This window comes from Anopheles moucheti, chromosome 2 (genome assembly GCF_943734755.1).
Source record: "Anopheles moucheti chromosome 2, idAnoMoucSN_F20_07, whole genome shotgun sequence".
NCBI classification, from domain to species: Eukaryota; Metazoa; Arthropoda; class Insecta; order Diptera; family Culicidae; genus Anopheles; species Anopheles moucheti.
In genome coordinates this window covers 66,334,269-66,354,485 of record NC_069140.1, presented here as the reverse complement: position 1 = coordinate 66,354,485, position 20,217 = coordinate 66,334,269, and the positions used below count along the sequence as shown (strand labels likewise).

General features: G+C 45.6%; 2 pseudogenes; one reads left to right on the top strand and one right to left on the bottom strand.

The window, feature by feature from the left end:
* Positions 1-1,811: 1,811 nt before the first annotated feature.
* On the bottom strand, positions 1,812-2,569 carry LOC128299035 (protein kinase 4-like; annotated as a pseudogene).
* Positions 2,570-15,226: 12,657 nt separating this feature from the next.
* LOC128297736 (uncharacterized) lies at positions 15,227-15,775 on the top strand (annotated as a pseudogene).
* The last annotated feature ends 4,442 nt before the right edge of the window (positions 15,776-20,217 follow it).

Sequence of the window (20,217 nt, the reverse complement as noted above, 5' to 3'; positions counted from 1 at the left end):
ATTTATCTTTAACTCCTCAGATTGACCACGTCATCCATAGCGCTAGTAGATCGCTTGGACTATTGATTCGCATCACCCGCCAAGTCAACGACCTTCGATGTCTCAGGGTGCTATACTTTTCTTTAGTTCGTGCTGTCCTCGAATTTGGTGCTGTGATTCGGAACCCGACAAGTTAATATGCCATCAATCAACTTGAACGAAATCGAAATCTCACGAGAGTCTGTTTGCCAAAACATATATGTAAAGATACTTTAAATAAGGGTATACTAATCATTAAACACCGAATTACAATAATATAAGAGCACAATCAGCCCGAAACAACGCGCAGCACATTAACTGTGTGGTACCACAAATATTGTACGCATTGTGCTGCGTACAATATTTGTGGTACCACAATTTTAGTGTTTCCGACTACAACCGACTACAAAAATTGTGTGATACACTAAAATTGTGGTACCACAAGAACTGTGCGCTTTATGGCATTGTGGCACCATAAAAATTGTACGTTACACACGGCCCAGTGGGCAAAATTGTATGCAAACCCATGCAAAAAATAGGGTCAATTAAGGGTCTTCTTGGGGACAATTATAAGAGTTTTAAATGACCCACTTGCGTCCAAGCGCTGTCATAGTGTGCGTGTGTTGCGCCGCTGCTGCCGTGCTTCTCACTACTACATGCGCATTACGCTAACCGTGCTTTCGGATGGATTGAAAAGTGACTCGCAAGAAAGTTTCGGTTTAAAGCATGATTAATCGCACATTTTATTGAAAATTTTTGACATGATTGCATTTAATATTTTTAACTATTATTACCTTCAATTATGCTGCATGTTGCATAGGTGAATTGAGCACCGGACCGTCGCAAACTGAAGATGAATGTTGTTCCCATACTGCTTCACAAGGAACTTTCCAATCCTCTCGTTTGGTTTGATGACAACGACAGATCTTTCCACGCACTCGTAAACTTCATTACCGCTGCACACTTCAATGATGAACCGATGATAATGCTGCTCATTTCACTGATGGTGAATTATGAATGTTGTCACCATCCTGTTTACTCTAAAAATTTCTCAATCTTTAAGGTTGTTGGGATGGAAAACAAAACTGCACAATTGGTGAATCAATCCAATGCCGGCGTTTATACGGTCCGATGATTTGCCTTGTAATTAAAAGATGGAGATGCCTTGAAACATATTAGCTACCATTGTTCGTGTATAATAGCACTCATCTACCGTGATAGATCCGGGAATAATTACGAAACACATCATATGGAAGTGCTGGATACGCTTTGTTGATGTATGGATGTGCAGTTACGACATAGGTGTTCGAACGATGATTCATGGTGCTAACATGACGAAATTAAAACAAAAAAAAAACAAATGATACTGAAAAAACAAACAATGAAAGAGCAATATCGAACTGTTTTTACGTTCATTGCAGGTTTTCCTACAATTTCCGGGTTTCAAAAGAGATTTTTGTGGAAATTTTAAAAGAAATAACATCAAAGTTTCAAACGATAAGAAGCAGCAATGGATTAACTGGGAAAGAAATGTTGGCTGCAACGTTACGGTTTCTGACTGAAGGCTCCAGCTGTATCAATTCAACAAGTTGCAAATTCGCTAAAAAATATTTAAACTAATTGTTTGTTGTATTGCATTTTGTTTATATTTTAATATGTTATACTTCAGTTTAAACATTAAAAGTTCACAATTGGTTCCCTACAGCCTTTAATTTTACAGATCAAAACAGCTAATCATGTTTAGCCTTACATGATAATTTTTAATTATTAATAGTTTAATTATTATAGTTATTTTAATTAATTTCATTATGTTGGGTTAACAAATCATTAAATACTTTTAGTTGATATGTGCATTCCTTCAGCGCATTGTTCGTCTCTTCTTGCAGCTTCAATGATTTTTCCTGTACTTCCCCATATTTTGCCATCATGTCCAGCATTGCTTTATTCTGCTTCATAACTGCCTTTGTGTTCCTGCATTTTCGGTTTACTCTATTGGTTCTAGTAGATTGTCCTGCACTTCGTCTGTTTTATTGTTCAAATTGTTCCTGTTGTTCATGTTGCTCCTCTTGTTGTTGGTTACTTTGGCTTTGGTTTTGGTACTCAATAGTATTACTATTGCTGCTGTTATTATTGCTGTTGTTGTCGTGATTATTGCTAATTAGTGGCCTGTTGATTCCAAATCGAGCTGCGCTGTTCTGTCACAGTTGCTTTCAAATTTGTCAGGTTGGCAACTTACTCCTCCAATTCGTTCAGGGGTTTCATGCGACATGAGCCCCCTCTCGTTGCATTTAGTGACATTCTGTTGTCGCGCAACTTCTTCTTAACCGCGCACATATAATCGAACCATACCTTAAAAAGTGGGAAAAGTATTTAGTATCCAATTGTGATCATATTTTAAAATATGGTAATACCCTGTTCCATGTTCCTACAGCTTTAATCGGAGGTCATACAGAGTTAAGGTTTTCTGCAAGCTCTCTCTGCAAAATGCAGACTGATCGCTTTTGAAAAAGACTCTGGCTATTTCAGGCGAAGTTTCCATTATTTCATTCATTTTTGCATATTGGATCCTAGTAGTTCTTGTATCCGTCTGGTCCCTGAAAACCAACAAATTACAATCAAATTAAAAATGGTTAAAATATTGATTTCTGACTGACTGCATGTTACCATGCATGTTTACTTCAATAACCATCAAATACTCACATTTTTGATTCGATTTATTAGCAAATCACACTTTTTACTGCTATTTTTTCCAACACAAGAGGTACTTTCCCTTGCTTTCGACTGACGGGAAACTTTTTCTCAAACGGCGCTGCCGTTTGTCACAGGTAGTGCAAATTTTTGACTTTCCGTTTGACAAGGTTTAGTCACGTATAACAATGAACTCGGTTGCGCAATCAATTTTGGGGCCGTTTAAGCAGATGATAATTTGCTTGAGATCATCGTTCCAAGCATGCATCCCACGACACCAGAATAGAATGAATACTATTCAAAGAAGTTGAAGCTATAGATCGGAAGACAAGTTTATTATGTTCTTTCAACAAGTTTTTCAATGTTCTTTGGCGATCAATTTCGGATAATTTCTTTCCTTTGCGCTTTATAGTTAGTTAGTGGTGGAGTTTTAGTTGGAAGAGAACGAAAAAACCTTTTCGCCTCATATTTATAACATTACGGAACTACGGTTCGGGCTACATTTCTGCGTTAGGCTTACTACGTTCCTCCGACTGTCACTTGTCGGAGGTTTTTTACAGTTGGACGTAAACAACGCTCCAACAGGGCGTATTGTAAAATACAATAGTTTGACATACTATGACAATTATTAAAATAATATTACTTGTAGAATTTATGGTAAACGAAATTCAATATAATGTTGAATAATAATGTTGAACAGATTCACTACCCCCAGTAAGAAGTTATACCAGACAACAACAGGAGCATCGTGTATATAGAAGTTGTAATTAACAGATGCCACGAATACGATTGATGGAGATTAAACTATAATGAAAATGTGTTCAGCTTCATCAAGAAACGAAGTGAAACCCTGCAGGAGCATCGTAAATGTTCCGGTAGCTGCAAGTAGAAAGCACAAAACTTATTGTGTATGTGTTTGTGACAAAGGAGCATCCTTTGCATTTTTTTGCATCACTTTGCAAAAAGCATTTGATTTAAACATGCAGATGACAGATGTAGTACATACACTTTAGTGGACAAAAAGATGGACCCAATTGCAACAGGTCGTACGGGAACTTCACCATGGCCAGAGGTACAGAGTGTGGGCCCGGTTCGGTTGCGACCACATTCTGGGCGATCTGTCAAACCATATTTACGGTCCAATCGGCCGAAGGCTTGCCAGTGAAAAGAGACACCCAATCGCCACAGATCATCGTCTGCGCGTCTATAAATAATGTGAAGGTGCCACAAACCGTGGGCATCGGCGGCACCAGATGCAACAAGAACAGTAAAAAAGAAACCACCTCCTTACACACATTCCGAAAAGTACAAAACTACTTTGCACCCTTGCCGCATTATGCTTTGCACCTATTGCCCTCCCCGTATATGGCATACAGTTCTGCAATTATGAGTTTTAGTGTTTTTGTTTCAGTAGTAGTCAAAAACAGCAGAATTTGTAATCGAATTCGTATCCTCCGAAGAAGCAGCTATTGCAAGAATTAAGTAAATGCTATAAATGAAGCAATAATTATTATTTTGTGAAAATTCGATTTGTAGTTTTTTTGTTTCAAACCAACACATACTCGAGTAAACGTTCAATCTTCAATGACTTCATGATATACAATATTTTTGGTTGATACGCTTTCCTCATCAGCACATTCCGGGTTCGGTATAAGCACAGAGATATTCTCACGTGAAGTCACCCGCGAGAGCGCAACGTACAGCTGACCGTGTGCGAAAACATCTTTAGGCAGATAGAGGCCCAAGTGATGGAGAGATTGTCCTTGCGACTTATTGATAGTCATGGCAAAGCAAACCTGCACCTGTTGTTCCTTATCATTGCTGTCGTAATATATTCGTGGCAGCAATACATCTTCGTCTCGCCGCTTTCCCGTAAATTGTTTCGTGTAAACAATTCGATTTCAGATCAACAATCAGAAGGCGCGTACCGTTACACAGTCCCATGGAAGAGTTTAAATTTCGTAACAAAAGTACAGATGGAGATCGCTTTATTAGCAGGCGATTAACTGATATTCCGCGGATGTTTAGCGAATTCAAGTATTCCGACGGTAGCTGTAGATGCTCGTGTTCCTCCGGGTTGACCAAAGTATCTACGGATCGGTACTCTTTTTCAGGTCCAGGGATTCGGTCTAATACCCTATTGTTGATGTTTGTCACATCCACATTGAACGGTGACATAATTGCTCGATTCGTAAAAAAGTCCGGGTCTTGATAGTACCTTTCCATGTTCGGATATACTTTTGCGATTAGCGAGTTGATATCGTGCATGCTGCACGCCCGTGATGTCCCGAATGGATCGACTGCTTCCAACGCGTGCCGACTACTCATCCAGGCTTCGTCCAAAACGATCAACGTAGTCTGGCGAATCAACTCTACTCGCTTGCATTGTGATGGGATGTTACATGTAGATTGTTCATTTAAATCGAGCGGCAGCTTAAATGTGGAGTGAACCGTTTTCCCTCCGCTAAGCAACAATGCTGCTATGCCACTCGCCGCTGTGGCAAACGCAATTTTAGATTGCCGGCGCGTGTAAGCTAGGATTTTCTCAAGCTAAAACGATTTACCCGTTCCACATGGGCCATCCAAGAAAAAAAAACCTTTGGCCAAAATCATCATCCCCGTTTGCCGATTGCCGATCGATTACAGCCGTAATTGTTTCGTATACTAAGCGTTATTCATCGTTGAGCTGGTTTAGGGTGGCAAGAGTGGAATCGAGAATATTTACGGGATACGAACGTTCAGTTGTGACGTATTCGTTTATATCCTCATTATTCGAAACGTGTGCGTGAACGTGTTCATAGGCCGAGAGTTGTGGCATTCTTGAGAAATCGGTAAGATCCTTCGATGGTATAGTTCCACCGATCGATCTCACTGAGTGCGTGAAAGTGCTCTATATCAAGCATATATTTTCCCACAAAGTGTGCGGGCACTGTGGCATCTCTGTCGAAAGGATGAGTGCAAAGAAATGGCGCAACCGGGCAGGCATACGATAGGAAACTGCTTCCTGGAGAGCACGATTCCATTCGGAATCATCCTAAAGCAGCCCTTCCTTGATGACGGCTTGCTGGAAATTTTGACACACTACACCGTCAACAGTTCGCAGATCCTCATAACATGTCGGACGCTTGCGATAGCATAGAAGTAACCGCAAACAATAACGTTCCATCAACAACATCACAGGTGCTACAGGACACCATCCTGCCAATCACCGTTTTATGTCCGGTCCGAATGCGACGGATCCATTGCTTCGTTCCCGGTTCATGCCACGGTTGCCGTTGGTTCGTTGATGGTTGACCGTACCGATAGTAGATGAGGACATCGTGGTGCAGTAGCGTTCTGGCGAAGTTGTCGTTTGCCGCAAGCTCAAAAACCGCGTAAGCATGGTTTGATTATCGCGTTGTAACACCCTCGGAACGATTTCTTTTTCTTGGTAGAAAACGTTTTGTTGGTTCTCCAGATGGACGGTAAGTGTTACTACAGTATGCGATTTTGCTAGCAATTCAAACCGCATGATCCGCCAGCAGCTGTCTGTAGGTGATAGATAGCGGGCGTCAATATGATGCTGAATTTCATCACCGCTTACCAGGGAAACGCTTAGCCTATCGTGACCCTTGTGGACGTATTTATACAAATACTTGACGCTACTGATCGACGTACATACTTCTACCTTGATGTGGTATTTATGCGCCAACCATGGATTGTATGGCACGACGTATCGGTTGTCCAGTTCAACTCCATGCACCTTTACAGTACGTCCACTGTTCCGGCGACGGTAGTGTGGATATCCATTTTCCATGCTGCGCGTTTCTTCGGTGAAAGCCTTAGGGAACCGCTTCGAGCATGTACCATCCTTCATGCTTGGTGCCATGGGATTAGCAGGTCCACACGGTCCATGCATCATGCAGGACTTCACGGTTTGGTACAGCTGTTTTCATGTAACCGGGTCGGGAAGTTCAGCTGATACGAACTGATCGTAGCTCTCAGACGTTTGTGGTTTGTTTTCCTTCACGAGAATCATCAACAGGTGAACATGGGGAAGTACACGTTTTTTAAATTCAATCACGTGAATTCTTGCCATCTCAATACCGAGAGCTTCCATCGTAAGATCGTGCAGGATAGCTTTGAACTTTAGCCGAAAAACACGCACAATATGATTGGGTCGGTCCGGTGACCGCTGTCCCGGAAGGAGGCTTCGTGTTATTTCCGGCCATTTCGGATTACAGGTCACAGTTTCGAATACATCTGATCTGCCCAACGCACGAACAATGGTCATTGCGTCTTGATACGGTGCTCGCATGTATCGGTTACTTCCGACGAATGATGGTCTAAGGATATCCCGCGTACCCGTACGCGAGAGGTTTTGTGGATCGATCTTTCGACGCGTGACAGGAACCGACGCTTGCACCGGAACTTCCAGCAAATTGGACGAATATGGTTGCAGATTCGCTATGGTTTGTTCAGCATCAGCAAGATCCATTAATCCCGCGTACGCTTCGGTGCGAAGTTGTGCCTGATGTTCTCGAATATATTTCAGGCGCTGTATCTCCATTTTGCTGTACTGATCGACACGGTACTACTGGAACAGTCACCCGACACGATGAAAAAGAGAATGAGGGTTCTCCCGCCCGGATATGCGATATGCGGCGGCATATTCACGGTGAGTAATTTAATTGCATGAATTTTCCTCTGCATTCTGCTCCATTTGGGGATCATCCGCATAGACGGCGGCACCACTATCTGTGTTTGTCCCCGTGCTCGATGGTCTCGGCTGTCTTTCTCGGCGACGTATCTTAAACATACCATGAGTCCAACCGGCTTCGCCCCGTGGAAACAGGATCGGGTACTGTAGTGGACGCATCATCTGGATGGTCTCATACACTGACCTTAAGGATCCTGTAGCACGATGTTGCAGCACAATCTCCCGTGTATATTCCGTGCTACCGGTGATATCGTCACAAACACACATGACCCACCTCACCTGCAGTCGGTGCGCTGTACCGGCACTGGTCAATACCTGGTATACGTGAAAGGACGTAAAGGCGCAGCTCATCGCGAACAGACATTCGTTCATACGTATCAGTGTTAGTGGATTGCGTGTGATAAACACCCAGAATGCAGGATAGACAATATCGATAAAGTTCACCACGAAATACTGGTGCTCAAGTGTTTAGCATTGCATCCTACTGGCTGTACTGATCGTAGATGTATAACTGAGTGTTGCTTGGTGAATGTCGCGGAAGTACAGCAAGCGAACCAATTCGATGACAAAGTGCACCTTGAATGCGGTAGTTGTAAACTCCACCACGTGCTACTTGTTCGTCCTGACGTACAGAGTCATTACCTCGAATGGACGCACCGATGGAGGTGAATGCAAAAGCGTTGTTGTATCGGTGAATGTTTTGAAGAAAATCAGCCACATCAAACAACTGGTGTAATTCTGCTGGAGGCCCTGCAAACGGTCGAAGCACAACTTGTCCATTGTTGCAGCAGACAGTTGGCGGCTCTCCGGGCCACTTTAGGGCGGAAAAGAAGCTGCTAGTTTCTCGTGACGGTAGCGTATAAATTGCGGGATGGTTGTAGGATTCATGTTTAACGATTGCTGCTTTCAGAAGTTGGGTCGATATCGAACTATAAATTGTCGCTGCCGATCAGCTTCTTGGTCTCAAAGTTGACGCACGTAAGATTGTAGCTCCGTTTGGAAGGATACAGATACGGCGGTAACTGGTATCGGTGGTGGTGGAGCCGGTTCCGATATTATATTCGAAGATGATGATGATTTTGGCTGTCGTCTGGCGTCTGTCACTGGAACTATGGAGGACTGGTCGACCGATATAGCAGAAATTTCTTCGACTGATGTTGATACTGATTCTATTGATGTTGCTCGTGAAGAAATATTCGAAGTCCGATTTAAACACTTCTTGGCTCTATAAACTGCTGGTCGTTTTCTTGCGAGCCTTGCCTTCCTTTCATTTAATGTTTCCTCAGGTGGTGTAGGGTATCTCGCAGCTACATCAATTTCTATTACGGAATCGTTTCCCTGCATTTCCTCTGTCATTGCTGTTGAAGTATATATCATACACTGAACGTTGCTGCAAATATGCCATTTACATATATTTTATAATGTAATACCTGATACTGATTCAACCGGAATGATATTATCATTTTCATTGCTGGTACTCATGGTAATCTTTCGTTTTTGGCACGATGTATTTCTGAAAAATTTTGTAAACCAGTGTTGCCTCCAGTGTGCACTAAACATTATTCACTCAACACTGCGGCGGACTGCGCTATGGTTGCTGAGTTTTATTCAGATTCCCGTTAAATCATTTGTTGTAAGAAAAGCGTATACCTTGGTTACCCTTAGTTGACCCCTCTCCCCTCCTTGCTCCCTTCACCTCCTCACGAACTCATTGAAAAATTTCTCATGTTTGACGGTAATATGGTTGCTCGATTTGATCTATGATTTCTAGATCATATGTAAAATTGCGCAAAGGACTTATCCTCCAACACACCTCCCCACTCAAACGCATCAAACGAATCCTTCCCTCTTCCACAATGGAACATTTCTCTTCTTTTCTTTTGGATTGTCAGAGGAGAGAATCTTCATAGAGAAACCCACATTCTTGCCAAGGATGCCTGTTAAAACAGGAACCACCACAGTCAGGGAACTGCCCGATTCGCCGGAGCGCCTACGGACTAACAACTCCTCAAGCCTCAGAACCTATGCCGGATGGCCCGTTAGGACATTTACGTCAGCGATAGGCCTTCTGGGTACACTTATCCACATTATGCTTCCAAGTCGCCCACGGCACCGCGCGATGAACATTGATTAGATGTCAGGCGTAAGAGATTATCACATCCATAGCAACTTTAATTGACCGCTAGCCTGGGGCTAGTTGCCTATTAATGAAGTATGTCCAACTCACCCGCAACGACGGTTCGCCCCCAGGGCCTCAGTCGCATTTGTCTGAGGTGGCCCAGGTACCGCAAACCGGCACGACGGTATAACACTGTATGGCGACCCAAGGGCCCTCCATATAGCGAACAACTTCAGACCGGGAATGGATTCCGACATTACTGCCGTCGTCCACGCCGTCGGTCAACTCTGATACTGCGCTGTTGGAGTCGAGTCATGATGACTCGTATAGCGTTGTGTACCGAACTCCAGATGGAACGGTTGGAACTCATAAGTGCGATAATGTTATCAGGTGAAACCCGAGTTCCCAACGCTATCTCCAAACGTGCACGCACATCAGTGAACTGCGTACATTCAAAGAGTAGATGCTCCGGACTTTCAACACAGCCGCAAGTGACACAGTCACTCGAGTCCGCGAATCCCATCCGCCCGAAATATTCATTTAAAAACCTATGCCCAGTCAGGAATTGGGTCAGGAAGAAGTCGGTCTCGCCGTGAGTCCTCCGTAGCCAAAAACCAATGTCCGGGATGAGTTTCCGAGTCCACGCTCCGTGCTGCGAGGTATTCTATTCCTGTTGCCAGGCCCGGATCGAAACCTCTCGCTCGACTGCTCGCGCAGTACTGATGAGCTCGGGGTGTTCTTTCCTTCTCAGGAACACTCGCGCCTCTTCATCGACGAGTATGTGCAACGGCATCATCCCAGATACCATACACGCTGCATCGTGAGAGGTTGTACGAAACGCGCTTATCACTCGGTGCACCACAGTTCTATGCAGGCGTCTTAGCCACTGCTTCCGACATTCAAAACGTAGGGCGGAGAACCACACCGGGGCTCCGTAGCGAACTATAGAGGACACTACTGCTGCCACTACGCGTCGTCTGCTGCACCGCGGTCCAGTCCTGTTCGGCATCATGCGCATGAGCGCGGTCATAACCCTGTTGGCCTTCTGCACCACATAATTGATGTGGTGGGTGTACTCGAGACGATCATCGAAGATGACGCACAAGTACTTCAAAGTCCGCCGGGAGTGTATGACCTGATTGCCGACAGTGATACTGGATCGCTGTTCCTTTTGATAGGAACTGACCACTATGTATTCGGTCTTGTGCATGGCTAACTCCAACTTGACGCTCCGCATCCAGAGTTCGATAGTCGAAATCGACTCCATTACTGACTCCTCAACTTCCGTGATGGTATTCCCCTCGGCCATCAGTACGATATCGTCTGCAAAACCTACCAGTGAGCATCCAGTGGGCAGTTGTAACGACAGCACGCTGTCGTACATAAGGTTCCACAATGTTGGCCCGAGAACGGAGCCTTGTGGAACGCCTGCGGTCACCTTCCACTCAACTGGACCGTCTGCAGTGTTGTACAATAACACACGGTACGGAAGTAGTCGCCAATAATGTTGTACAGGTACTCGGGAACCTTGGCTCTCTGTAGCGATTCGGCGATGGCCACCCAGCTTGCGCTGTTGAAGGCATTTCTGACATCAAGCGTGACCATTGCACAAAACCGACGATTACCACGGTTCCTTCGTCGAGCAGGAGATACAGTCTCCACCACATCTTGCATAGCATCTACCGTGGATCTGCCGGTTCGGAAACCGTACTGTCGATCGGATAGTGCTTTAGAGCGTTCAATATGACCGTTGAGATCGTCGAGGACGACTCTCTCAAGACCCTTGGCTGGGCCGTCAATCAAGCAGATGGGTCGCTGCGAACTCGGGTCGTCTGGGGGTTTCCCAGGCTTCTGGATTAGCACAAGCTGCTGACGCTTCCAGACGTCGGGAAAGATCCCTTCGTCCAGACACTTTTGGTAGACCGACTGAAAGATCTCCGGGTGGTGTTGCATCGCTGCCGCAAGGGCAAGGTTTGGTATGCAGTCCGGTCCCGGAGCTTTCTTCGCAATCAGTTGTTCACCTATCAACTTGATTGCATCCAACGAGAGCCGAGTTTGAGCGGATGCTTGGCATCCCTCCACTCGGTAAACCGGCCACTCCATTTCTGGATGTGTGGGGAATAGACTTTGCACAATTGTGCGCAGTCGTTCCGGATCTCGTTCGGCAGGTGTACGGCCTCCCTTAATGAGACGCATTAGGATCCGATAGACGTTCCCGAACGGCTGCTCGTCCGCGGACTCAATGAGTTCGCTGAACAACCGTTTTTTCGTGCGTTTGATCTCATTTTTAAGCATACGTCGAGCAGCTTTGTACTCCCTCACGTGTTGATCTTGGAGCGCACTTCCGTATGAGCGCTGGGCTCTGCGGCTGCACCGTAGACAATGGCGTCGAAGTTCAGCGATCTCGGCCGTCCACCAAAATGATTGGTGACGTCGTCCCGCCTCCCTTCTCGGCCGCGGCATGGTAGCATCGCATGCGAAAGTGAGAACCTGCGTGAGAGTTTCCGCGTTAGTTATCTCGGTCCGATCTGCATCGAACCTAAGAGCTTCCAGGAAAACCGATTTGTCGAAGTTGGCTGTCAACCATCTTCGCGGACCAGCCGTTGTAGTACTGCTGGCGGTTCCGGGCGTACGACCAACGGTGAACTTAATCGCCCGATGGTCGCTGTAAGTGAAGTCTTTCAACACGGCCCAGGTGGATTCCTGAACCAGATTCGGACTTCCAAACGTAACGTCAACTATGGAACCCTTTCCTGGACGAACGAAGGTAAGCGAATCACCAACGTTCTGAGGTGTTAAATTGAGCCCAGCGAACGCTGTGAGAAGTTGATCCCCTCTGCGCTTCTGAGGCTCACCCAGTTTGCTCATGTCACTGCCCCAGCTAGAAGACCATGCATTGAAGTCGCCTCCAATGATGACTTTGCTCCTGTTTGAGACAGTGACGACCAAAAGGTCGAGATAACTCTCGAACTCCGAAGGAGTCCATGATGGAGGCGCATAGCAACAGCCGAATACGATGCCGTTGATGACCACAGCCACGAATCCACGAATGTTCGTGGAAAGTACCTGCTGGATAGGAAACCGACCAGTCAGTATGGAACATTTCTCTTAAGTGAGCATATGTGTGCGATTTTTCATTTGGCACTATTACATGAAGCAGGGTCCGGTACATGTGTACTCGCATAACGATAACCGAACTATGCCGAACAAATCAGTTAAAACAATCTGAAACAATCTGTGAATCTGAGTGCTACAGCAATCTTGCTTTTCAACGACTATTTCTACTTTATTTTTGAACCTTTCGGTTGAACCTTTGAATTTCGGTTTATCTCAATAATAGCAGTTTAGTACGGTTTTAACGATCATTTGCATAAATCCTAACAACTAATATCTTAAACTTAAACTACGCCAAACTCAACACACTTGAACGAATTAAATTCCTAAGAAAATATTTCGTATGATACTAACGTAATAACGCGTTTCTTGTACACTCTGTAATTTTAAGAACCAAGTCAGCTAGTGATATTGTGCTGGTTGAACAATATAGATCTCCGTAAGTCTAGTCATAAATGGTCAAGTCTTATTTGAGCATAATAGAATTTTCTTTTTATGCATTCTAGCACATGATTTCCATACTGCTATACCGTATGTTACTGTTGGGACAAAGACTTGTTAATAAATGATTATTCTTCAGAACATTACTGATCGTTTGTGTTCAGCCTGTCTTCTCCGTTGGACAGGACAGGGCGCAAACTCATGCCATTCCTGTTTACAGTGAATGCATTTTTCGGCCGATTGTATGCACTCTGTGGTAGAGCGCGCTCCTTTGCATTTACTTCCTGCATTTTACTGCGTTTGAGCAGTACGGAGCTGAATGTCCAATCTGCCTGCATTTGGTGCAGTGTGCTAGATTTGTTACAAAAGATCGACGAATTGGCACGCGAAGTCCCTCAAAATAGAGCGAATTCGGTAGAGCCATACCTTCGAAGGTGATTCGGAGCGAGGAAGTCTCTCGATACACCTTCTTTCCGTCGAGCAAGCTTGAAGCATACAGCTTTTTCACCTCGAGGATTTTGACCCGAGGAATCGATTGGTGCAAAACTGCCCCCTCTCCGTATTTTAGGATGTCCTCCAGAGGGTATTCGAAGTCATCTACAACACCGATGACTTCCACCAATCCACCGGTTATATAAACCCGATAATCCTCCGTATAGGCCGGATCAGCCGCAATGGCATTAGCTTGCATCCGGTCCTTAGCGAAATCCCCTATCTTATTAGGACGCAGCCGAAGTACGTCCAGAACTCCTGGATATTTTTTAAAAATCGATGCAGTTGTCGATCTTGCATCCAGGGGTTTGTTTTTGGGCATGAAGAAAACATCATGTACCCCTTTGAAAGAAGCAGGATACGCCCTGCTTCTTGGTTTCGCATCCGCTGGGCTCATCAGCTTGCGTGAAGAAGTATTGCGTGAAGAAGTAGAAGAAGTAGAATTATTTGGCCATCCTTCATGTATATATCGCATGAGCTTTTGCAGCAAGGGGTCTTTCTTTGTTTCTCTGGTGAGATCTGCAAAATGGAGTGGTAATCCCATACAAAGTCATACAAAGGCGGAGTCTCTTGGTCGAGTTTCTTTTGTTCTCATTGTCAAGTTTTGAGTCAAGTCGGTTTCGAGCAGACCACCGACAGGAAGGTATATAAAGCGGCGCGTAACCACGCCCGCTTCAGTCGCCCGGCGGCTTTCGCAGCGTGTGGACCTACGCCGTGTCGTAGCAAAAATATGATTCTATGCAAAAAAAGGGGGTGGGGGAACTAGCACCACTCTCTGGCTCTCTCGTGAGAGCCGTTATCAGAGAATAATACTCTTTTTCCCCATACTATTTGCGTGGCGATAGTGCTGTAATGGAAGAGAATATTGGGTTAAGTCGGTCGAGCAGCAGCAATAGGTACATCCTTCAGGGTCGCGCGAGTAGCTTGGCTCACGTGCGTTGCTAACGGTTTATAAACAAAGCCTGTTGCGTCCAGCAACAAAGGTCGCGTCCAGCAACCGCTTCTCGACAGCCAAGCCGACACAAATAGTTTCTCTTAACACTTTTTATTCTTAGATGAATGTGGTAAATAGGGGGTGGAATGCGTGGTTAAAAAAACTTCTATCCTTTGCCTAAGCTGGTATCGAAAAAGACCCTAGCTGTCCCTGCGCGCTGCTTTTATCGGCATTCTCTCCCGTTTTCCCAGAACGGGAATACGTGAGAAGAGCGCACGATCCTGCTACGCGAGCGCCACCTAGCGTAAACCTACTGAACGGGCTGCTGTTGGTTCAAATGAACCGTTGCTCGCAACACTGGACCCCGGTGTTTTGAACTGTCAAAACACCATCTCGTGGTTCGATGTCAACAACAGCTATTTTCACTGCCGGGCGCTCTAAAACCTTTCCGTTTGCCAATTTTACGTGTACTCGCCGTATTTCTCCGTCTTTCGAAGGTACCGTCCGTACCACGCGTCCCTTCGGCCAGCATCCGCGCGGGAGGTTGTCGTCCACAATCAAGACTAGATCGTCTTCCTTCAAGGTTCGCTGCGTCTGGAACCACTTACTTCGTCTGGTAAGAGTCGGTAGATATGAGGCGACCCATCTGCGCCAGAAAACGTTCGCGTAAGCCTGTGATGCTTTCCAGTTGTTTCGTAGGCAAGCTGCTGAATCGTCTAAGATGCTTAGAGGTTTGGTCCCAGCCGACGATCCTAAAATAAAGTGGTTTGGAGTCAATGGTGCTTCTTCTTCATTTTCTACCGGAACCTGTGTAAGCGGTCTCGAGTTTACAATCATTTCGACCTCTATCAACCAGTTTGTAAACACCGCATCAGATGGAGTACGTGTAAAACGCATGTTGTTCAGCGTGTGCTTCACGGTTTGCACTAATCTCTCCCATGCCCCGCCAAAATGTGGGGCAGCCGGCGGGTTGAAGTTCCATTTCGTGTCCGGAAGGTGCATTACTTCAATCAGCTCGTTGGTGTTTATCTTGGCTATGGCTTCCTTCAGTTCTCGATTTGCACCTATGAAGTTGGTACCCTTATCCGAGTAGATCTCCAATGGGGTACCGCGCCGGGCGATGAAGTTTCTTAACGCGATTATGCAGGAGCTGGTTGACAGGCTGGATGCCACTTCGATGTGTATCGCTCGGATGGTTAAGCAGGTGAACAATACACCCCAGCGCTTTTCCTGTCTCCGTCCAACAGCGACGAGGAATGGTCCGAAGTAGTCGATTCCCGTAAATGAGAATGGTCTACAGAATGGAGAAAGACGGGCGGCGGGAAGCCCACTCATCATTGGCACCGTAGGTGTAGCGTTACGGATCTTGCACGTTGCGCAGTTGTTCCGTATCCTATGGCAAGCGCTTCTCAAAGCCGGAACGTCGAATTTTTGTCGTACTTCGTTCATCACGGTTTGATGATTTGCATGTTGGTACCGTCGATGATAATCATCGATAATCAGGTCCGTGAGGTGACCGGTTTTCGGCAGGATGATGGGCCGTTTCATTTCGTCACTGATGTGCTGGCAAGCATCGATGCGTCCGTGTAGCCGTATGACTCCATCTTCATCCAGGTAAGGGCTTCGCCTAAAAAGAGGACTACTTTTCTTAAGATTAATTCTTTTCGTTTTAGTGTCCGCCAGCCCCTCTTGCAGGATCCTATACTCATCTGGGTATTCCTGATACTGGGCTTGTATTAGAACTGTGCGTTCTGCTTGTTGCAACTCCAAGTGCGTTAGAGGTCCCTTGATACGCAACGCTTTTGGTTGGCGTGCGTTATTTATGAAACGCCAAACGTACGCAACTGCCCGTTGCAATCTTCTCCAGCGGGAAAATCGTTCGATGCTGATTACAGGATGCACAACCTGGTGAACTGTGATGGTTTGACGCATTTCTTCATCAGTCGATTGAACCTTCAGTGTCGGCATGTCCCACTCATCCTCGGGTTTCACTAAGAAACTAGGACCGTTAAACCAGTGGGTGAAAGTAGTGTGTGGGTCAAGGTTTGACCATTTTGTGCCCTCATCGGCGACGTTTAAAGTTGTAGGTACCCAATGCCACTCATTTAACGTAGAATTTTCCAAAATCTCTCCTACTCTGTGAGCTACATATATACTGTAGCGTCTATGGTCTGAATTGAGCCAACATAGCACATCTTTTGAATCCGTCCATAGGAATCGGCGATGAATTGGGATTCTATGTGCCTTCTCAATGATTTTAGCCAGACGTATGCCTAAAACGGCTGCTTGAAGTTCTAAACGAGGGATGGATATATACTTCAGAGGAGCTACTCTCGTTTTTCCACCGATTAAGGCTACTTCGCGTTGACCATTTGACTCGATTCTAAAATATGCAACTGCAGCATACCCATCTTTGCCAGCATCGACGAATACATGTAATTGAGTGGTACAACTACTAAGGTCGGTGGTGATACGGTAACATCTTGGCACTGAAAGCTTTTGAAGCTCAGGTAGGCATGCGAGCCATTTCTTCCATTTGCATTCCAAGTTAGTAGGAATTTTCTCATCCCATCCTGTACCGGCGCGCCACACTTCTTGAAGCAACACTTTTAGAAACAGCATGAAGGCTCCGATCAAGCCAAGTGGATCGAAAATTGTCATTAGCACGCTTAAGAGTTGTCGCTTGGTTGGTATTTTTTCTCCCTGTAAGACCTCTTGTCCTTTATTCGGCAATTTAAACTGGAAGGTGTCACTATGAGCATCCCACCACATGCCAAGTACTTTTTGCGTTGCAATTGATTGGTCTAGCGTCATATCTTTCATACGGTTTCCGTTACCTCCAACGGCTTGTAAAATTTCATTTTTGTTAGCCATCCAATTGTGTAGTTTAAAACCGCCTTGCGACTGGATGTAAGTTACTTCTTTCGCTAGCTTTATAGCTTCATCTAGTGTTTCTACACTTGTTAACATATCGTCGACGTAATGATCTGCCTTAATGCATTCGACGGCTAGGGGGAATTGTTCTGCATATCTATCAGCGTTTGCATTTTTTACGAATTGCGCGCAGCTGGGCGAACACGCTGCCCCAAAAGTCATTCTCATCATGACATATTCATCGGGTTCCTCTTGCGATGCATCGCTTTTCCACAAAAACCTTTGGCTGTTTTGATCTTCTTCGTTGATCAAAACCTGGTGGTACATTTCTTGTATGTCTGCTGCCATAGCGATTCTAAATTCTCTAAAGCGGCATAATACGGACGTTAATGGTGCTAGAAGATCGGGTCCGGTAAGGAGCATAGAGTTTAGAGATACTCCATTTACTGATGCTGCTGCGTCCCATACAATACGCACTTTGCCTGGTTTGTTTGGATTTACTACCGGGAAAATAGGTAGATACCACTTTCGAGGATGTGCTGTCTTTTTCTCTTGATCTGTGAGTTTTCTGATATAACCTTTCTTCACATGATCGGCTAATATCTGATCCATCTTTATTTTAATGTAAGTCTCCTTTGCCATTCGGCGTTCTAAACAGGTAAGTCGTTTCAAAGCCATCGAGCGATTATTGGGTAATTTGACATCATCGTAACGCCATAACAACGCGGTAACGTATCTTTCATTTACAAGTTTAGTGTTGTTTGTAAGTATTGCTATTGCTCTTTCTTCATTTTTAGAATTGGTACTCACGTGTTGCCTGTTGTACGGATCGTCAAGTGCAAAACCTCCTTTAAGTGCGGCGTCGATCTTCGTATCGATATTTTGGCATTCGCATATTTCAATCAAGTGGGCGGCTACTACCTTTGCGTTATTTGAAACTACCTGTGGAGAAATACTTCCGGAAATTGTCCATCCCAATCGAGTTTTTGTGGCGATGGGTTCATTTGCGGATCCTTCGACAGTCTTTAGTGGTACGGTAATGTGGTAATTATTCATACCTATCAGGAGCTTCGGTGGTGTATCTCGGTACGATGACAAAGGGAGTGATGACAGGTGTTTGTAGGCTGCTCGTAGTTCATTCGGTTTAATCCGCTGTGCCGGCAAACCCAGTCGATGTACTGTCCGTACGGGTATCTCATACACGTGATCGTTGCCCCTGATGCCTGATATTCCAATACTCACATCCATTGACTTATTTTCATACCGATGCTGTCCTCCGGTCCACTTCAGGCAGAGCGGCCGCAAGGTTCCCGACACACCAAGCTCTTCCATCAGCGAATGCTCCATTAACGAAACTGAGGCGCCTTCGTCCAGCAAGGCTACCGTGTGTATCGTTTTATCTCCTGCGTGTAGCACGACTGGTACGTGTCTGAGCAGGACATCACTTTCCGCTGTGGTAGAGTGAGAGAAATTAGTGATTGCTTTACCTGAGACCGAATTAGAATTATGCAGCGTTGGATGGTGTCGCGCTGTACAATTGTCCTTTGCACAGACTCGGGATTCACGACACGGGTTCCGATGCCTTTTAAGACAATGTTTGCACCACGAGTTTTGTCTTATCAGGTTCCAGCGTTCCGTCACACTCATTTTGTTGTATGCATCACAATCGGCTGGGTTTCTGCATCCTTTGTCACAGGCACATCGTTGGTCTGGTTTCGGTTGTACCACGTGCGTGTTAACGCGCTTACGGCTTTCGGTGCTGGGGGAGGGAGGTGTTACATGAAGCGCTCCTTTTTTTATTATTTTAATCCACTTTCCGAACTCCTGTAACGTGGTCTGCGAAGTAGTTGCGCAGTGTATGCCCCATTGCAATCGAACGAACGGTGGAAGCCGATCGACTAACTCCTGCAGCAAAGGTCCATCGAAACGATTTTCAACATCACTAGACCTTAGCGTTGCGCATATTTCTTCTACCGAAATAGCAAAGTCGATTAACGTGTCCAGTTTATCGCCCTTTGGAGGCGTTTGGCGTCTTACCTGGTCCAACAGGGTACTCACCACGATCTCTGGCCGACCTTACATCGATTTTAAAGTTTCGAGAACTTCTTTGAGGTTATCCTTTTCCCGAAGGCGGCACTGCACTGCTTTTAGCGCCTTGCCTTTTAACGCTTGTTGAAGGCGTATCGTATTTTCTCCATCGGTGAATCCGCAAAGCCGTGTAGTTTCGTTGTAACACGATTCAAACATAAGCCACTCGTCGGGATTGCCTGAGAATAAAGGCAATTTTCCTTTCACTGCCTGTCGGGTGGCAATTTGGCTCCTGCTAAGACCCTCATCATCGAACATAGAAAAAGGTTGTCGACCACTGGAACCACGTGCTTCGGCGCCATTGCTTTTCTCCATTCGCTGCACGAAGCTCCCTAACACCGATTCGAGCCGTTCTACGATACTAGGCTCCTCTCTCCGTTGATCGCGGCTCGACTCAAGCTCTTCCATCAGCCTATGGAAGCAGCGGCTGATTTCCTCGAGCTTAGCATTAGGTGTTTGTGCATCCGAATGCGCCACATGGTTTGGTGATGACGTAGCGGTTATCGGCATCGCACTTGCGGCAGGCTCCTCACTTCCTCGGGACACTTCTTCGTCGTGCGTTATTGCCGCGGGTTGGGCAAAATACACTGTCGGTGTGGCGATCGTAGACTCGTTGAATCCCTTTCTACCGACCACTGGTGTGCTAGGAGTGCACAAATTACATATCCATTCACGGCTGTGAACGGATTCGTCCTCGTTCACGCATTCGAGGTGATAATATCGGCAGCACTTATCACATGCGACGGCGTC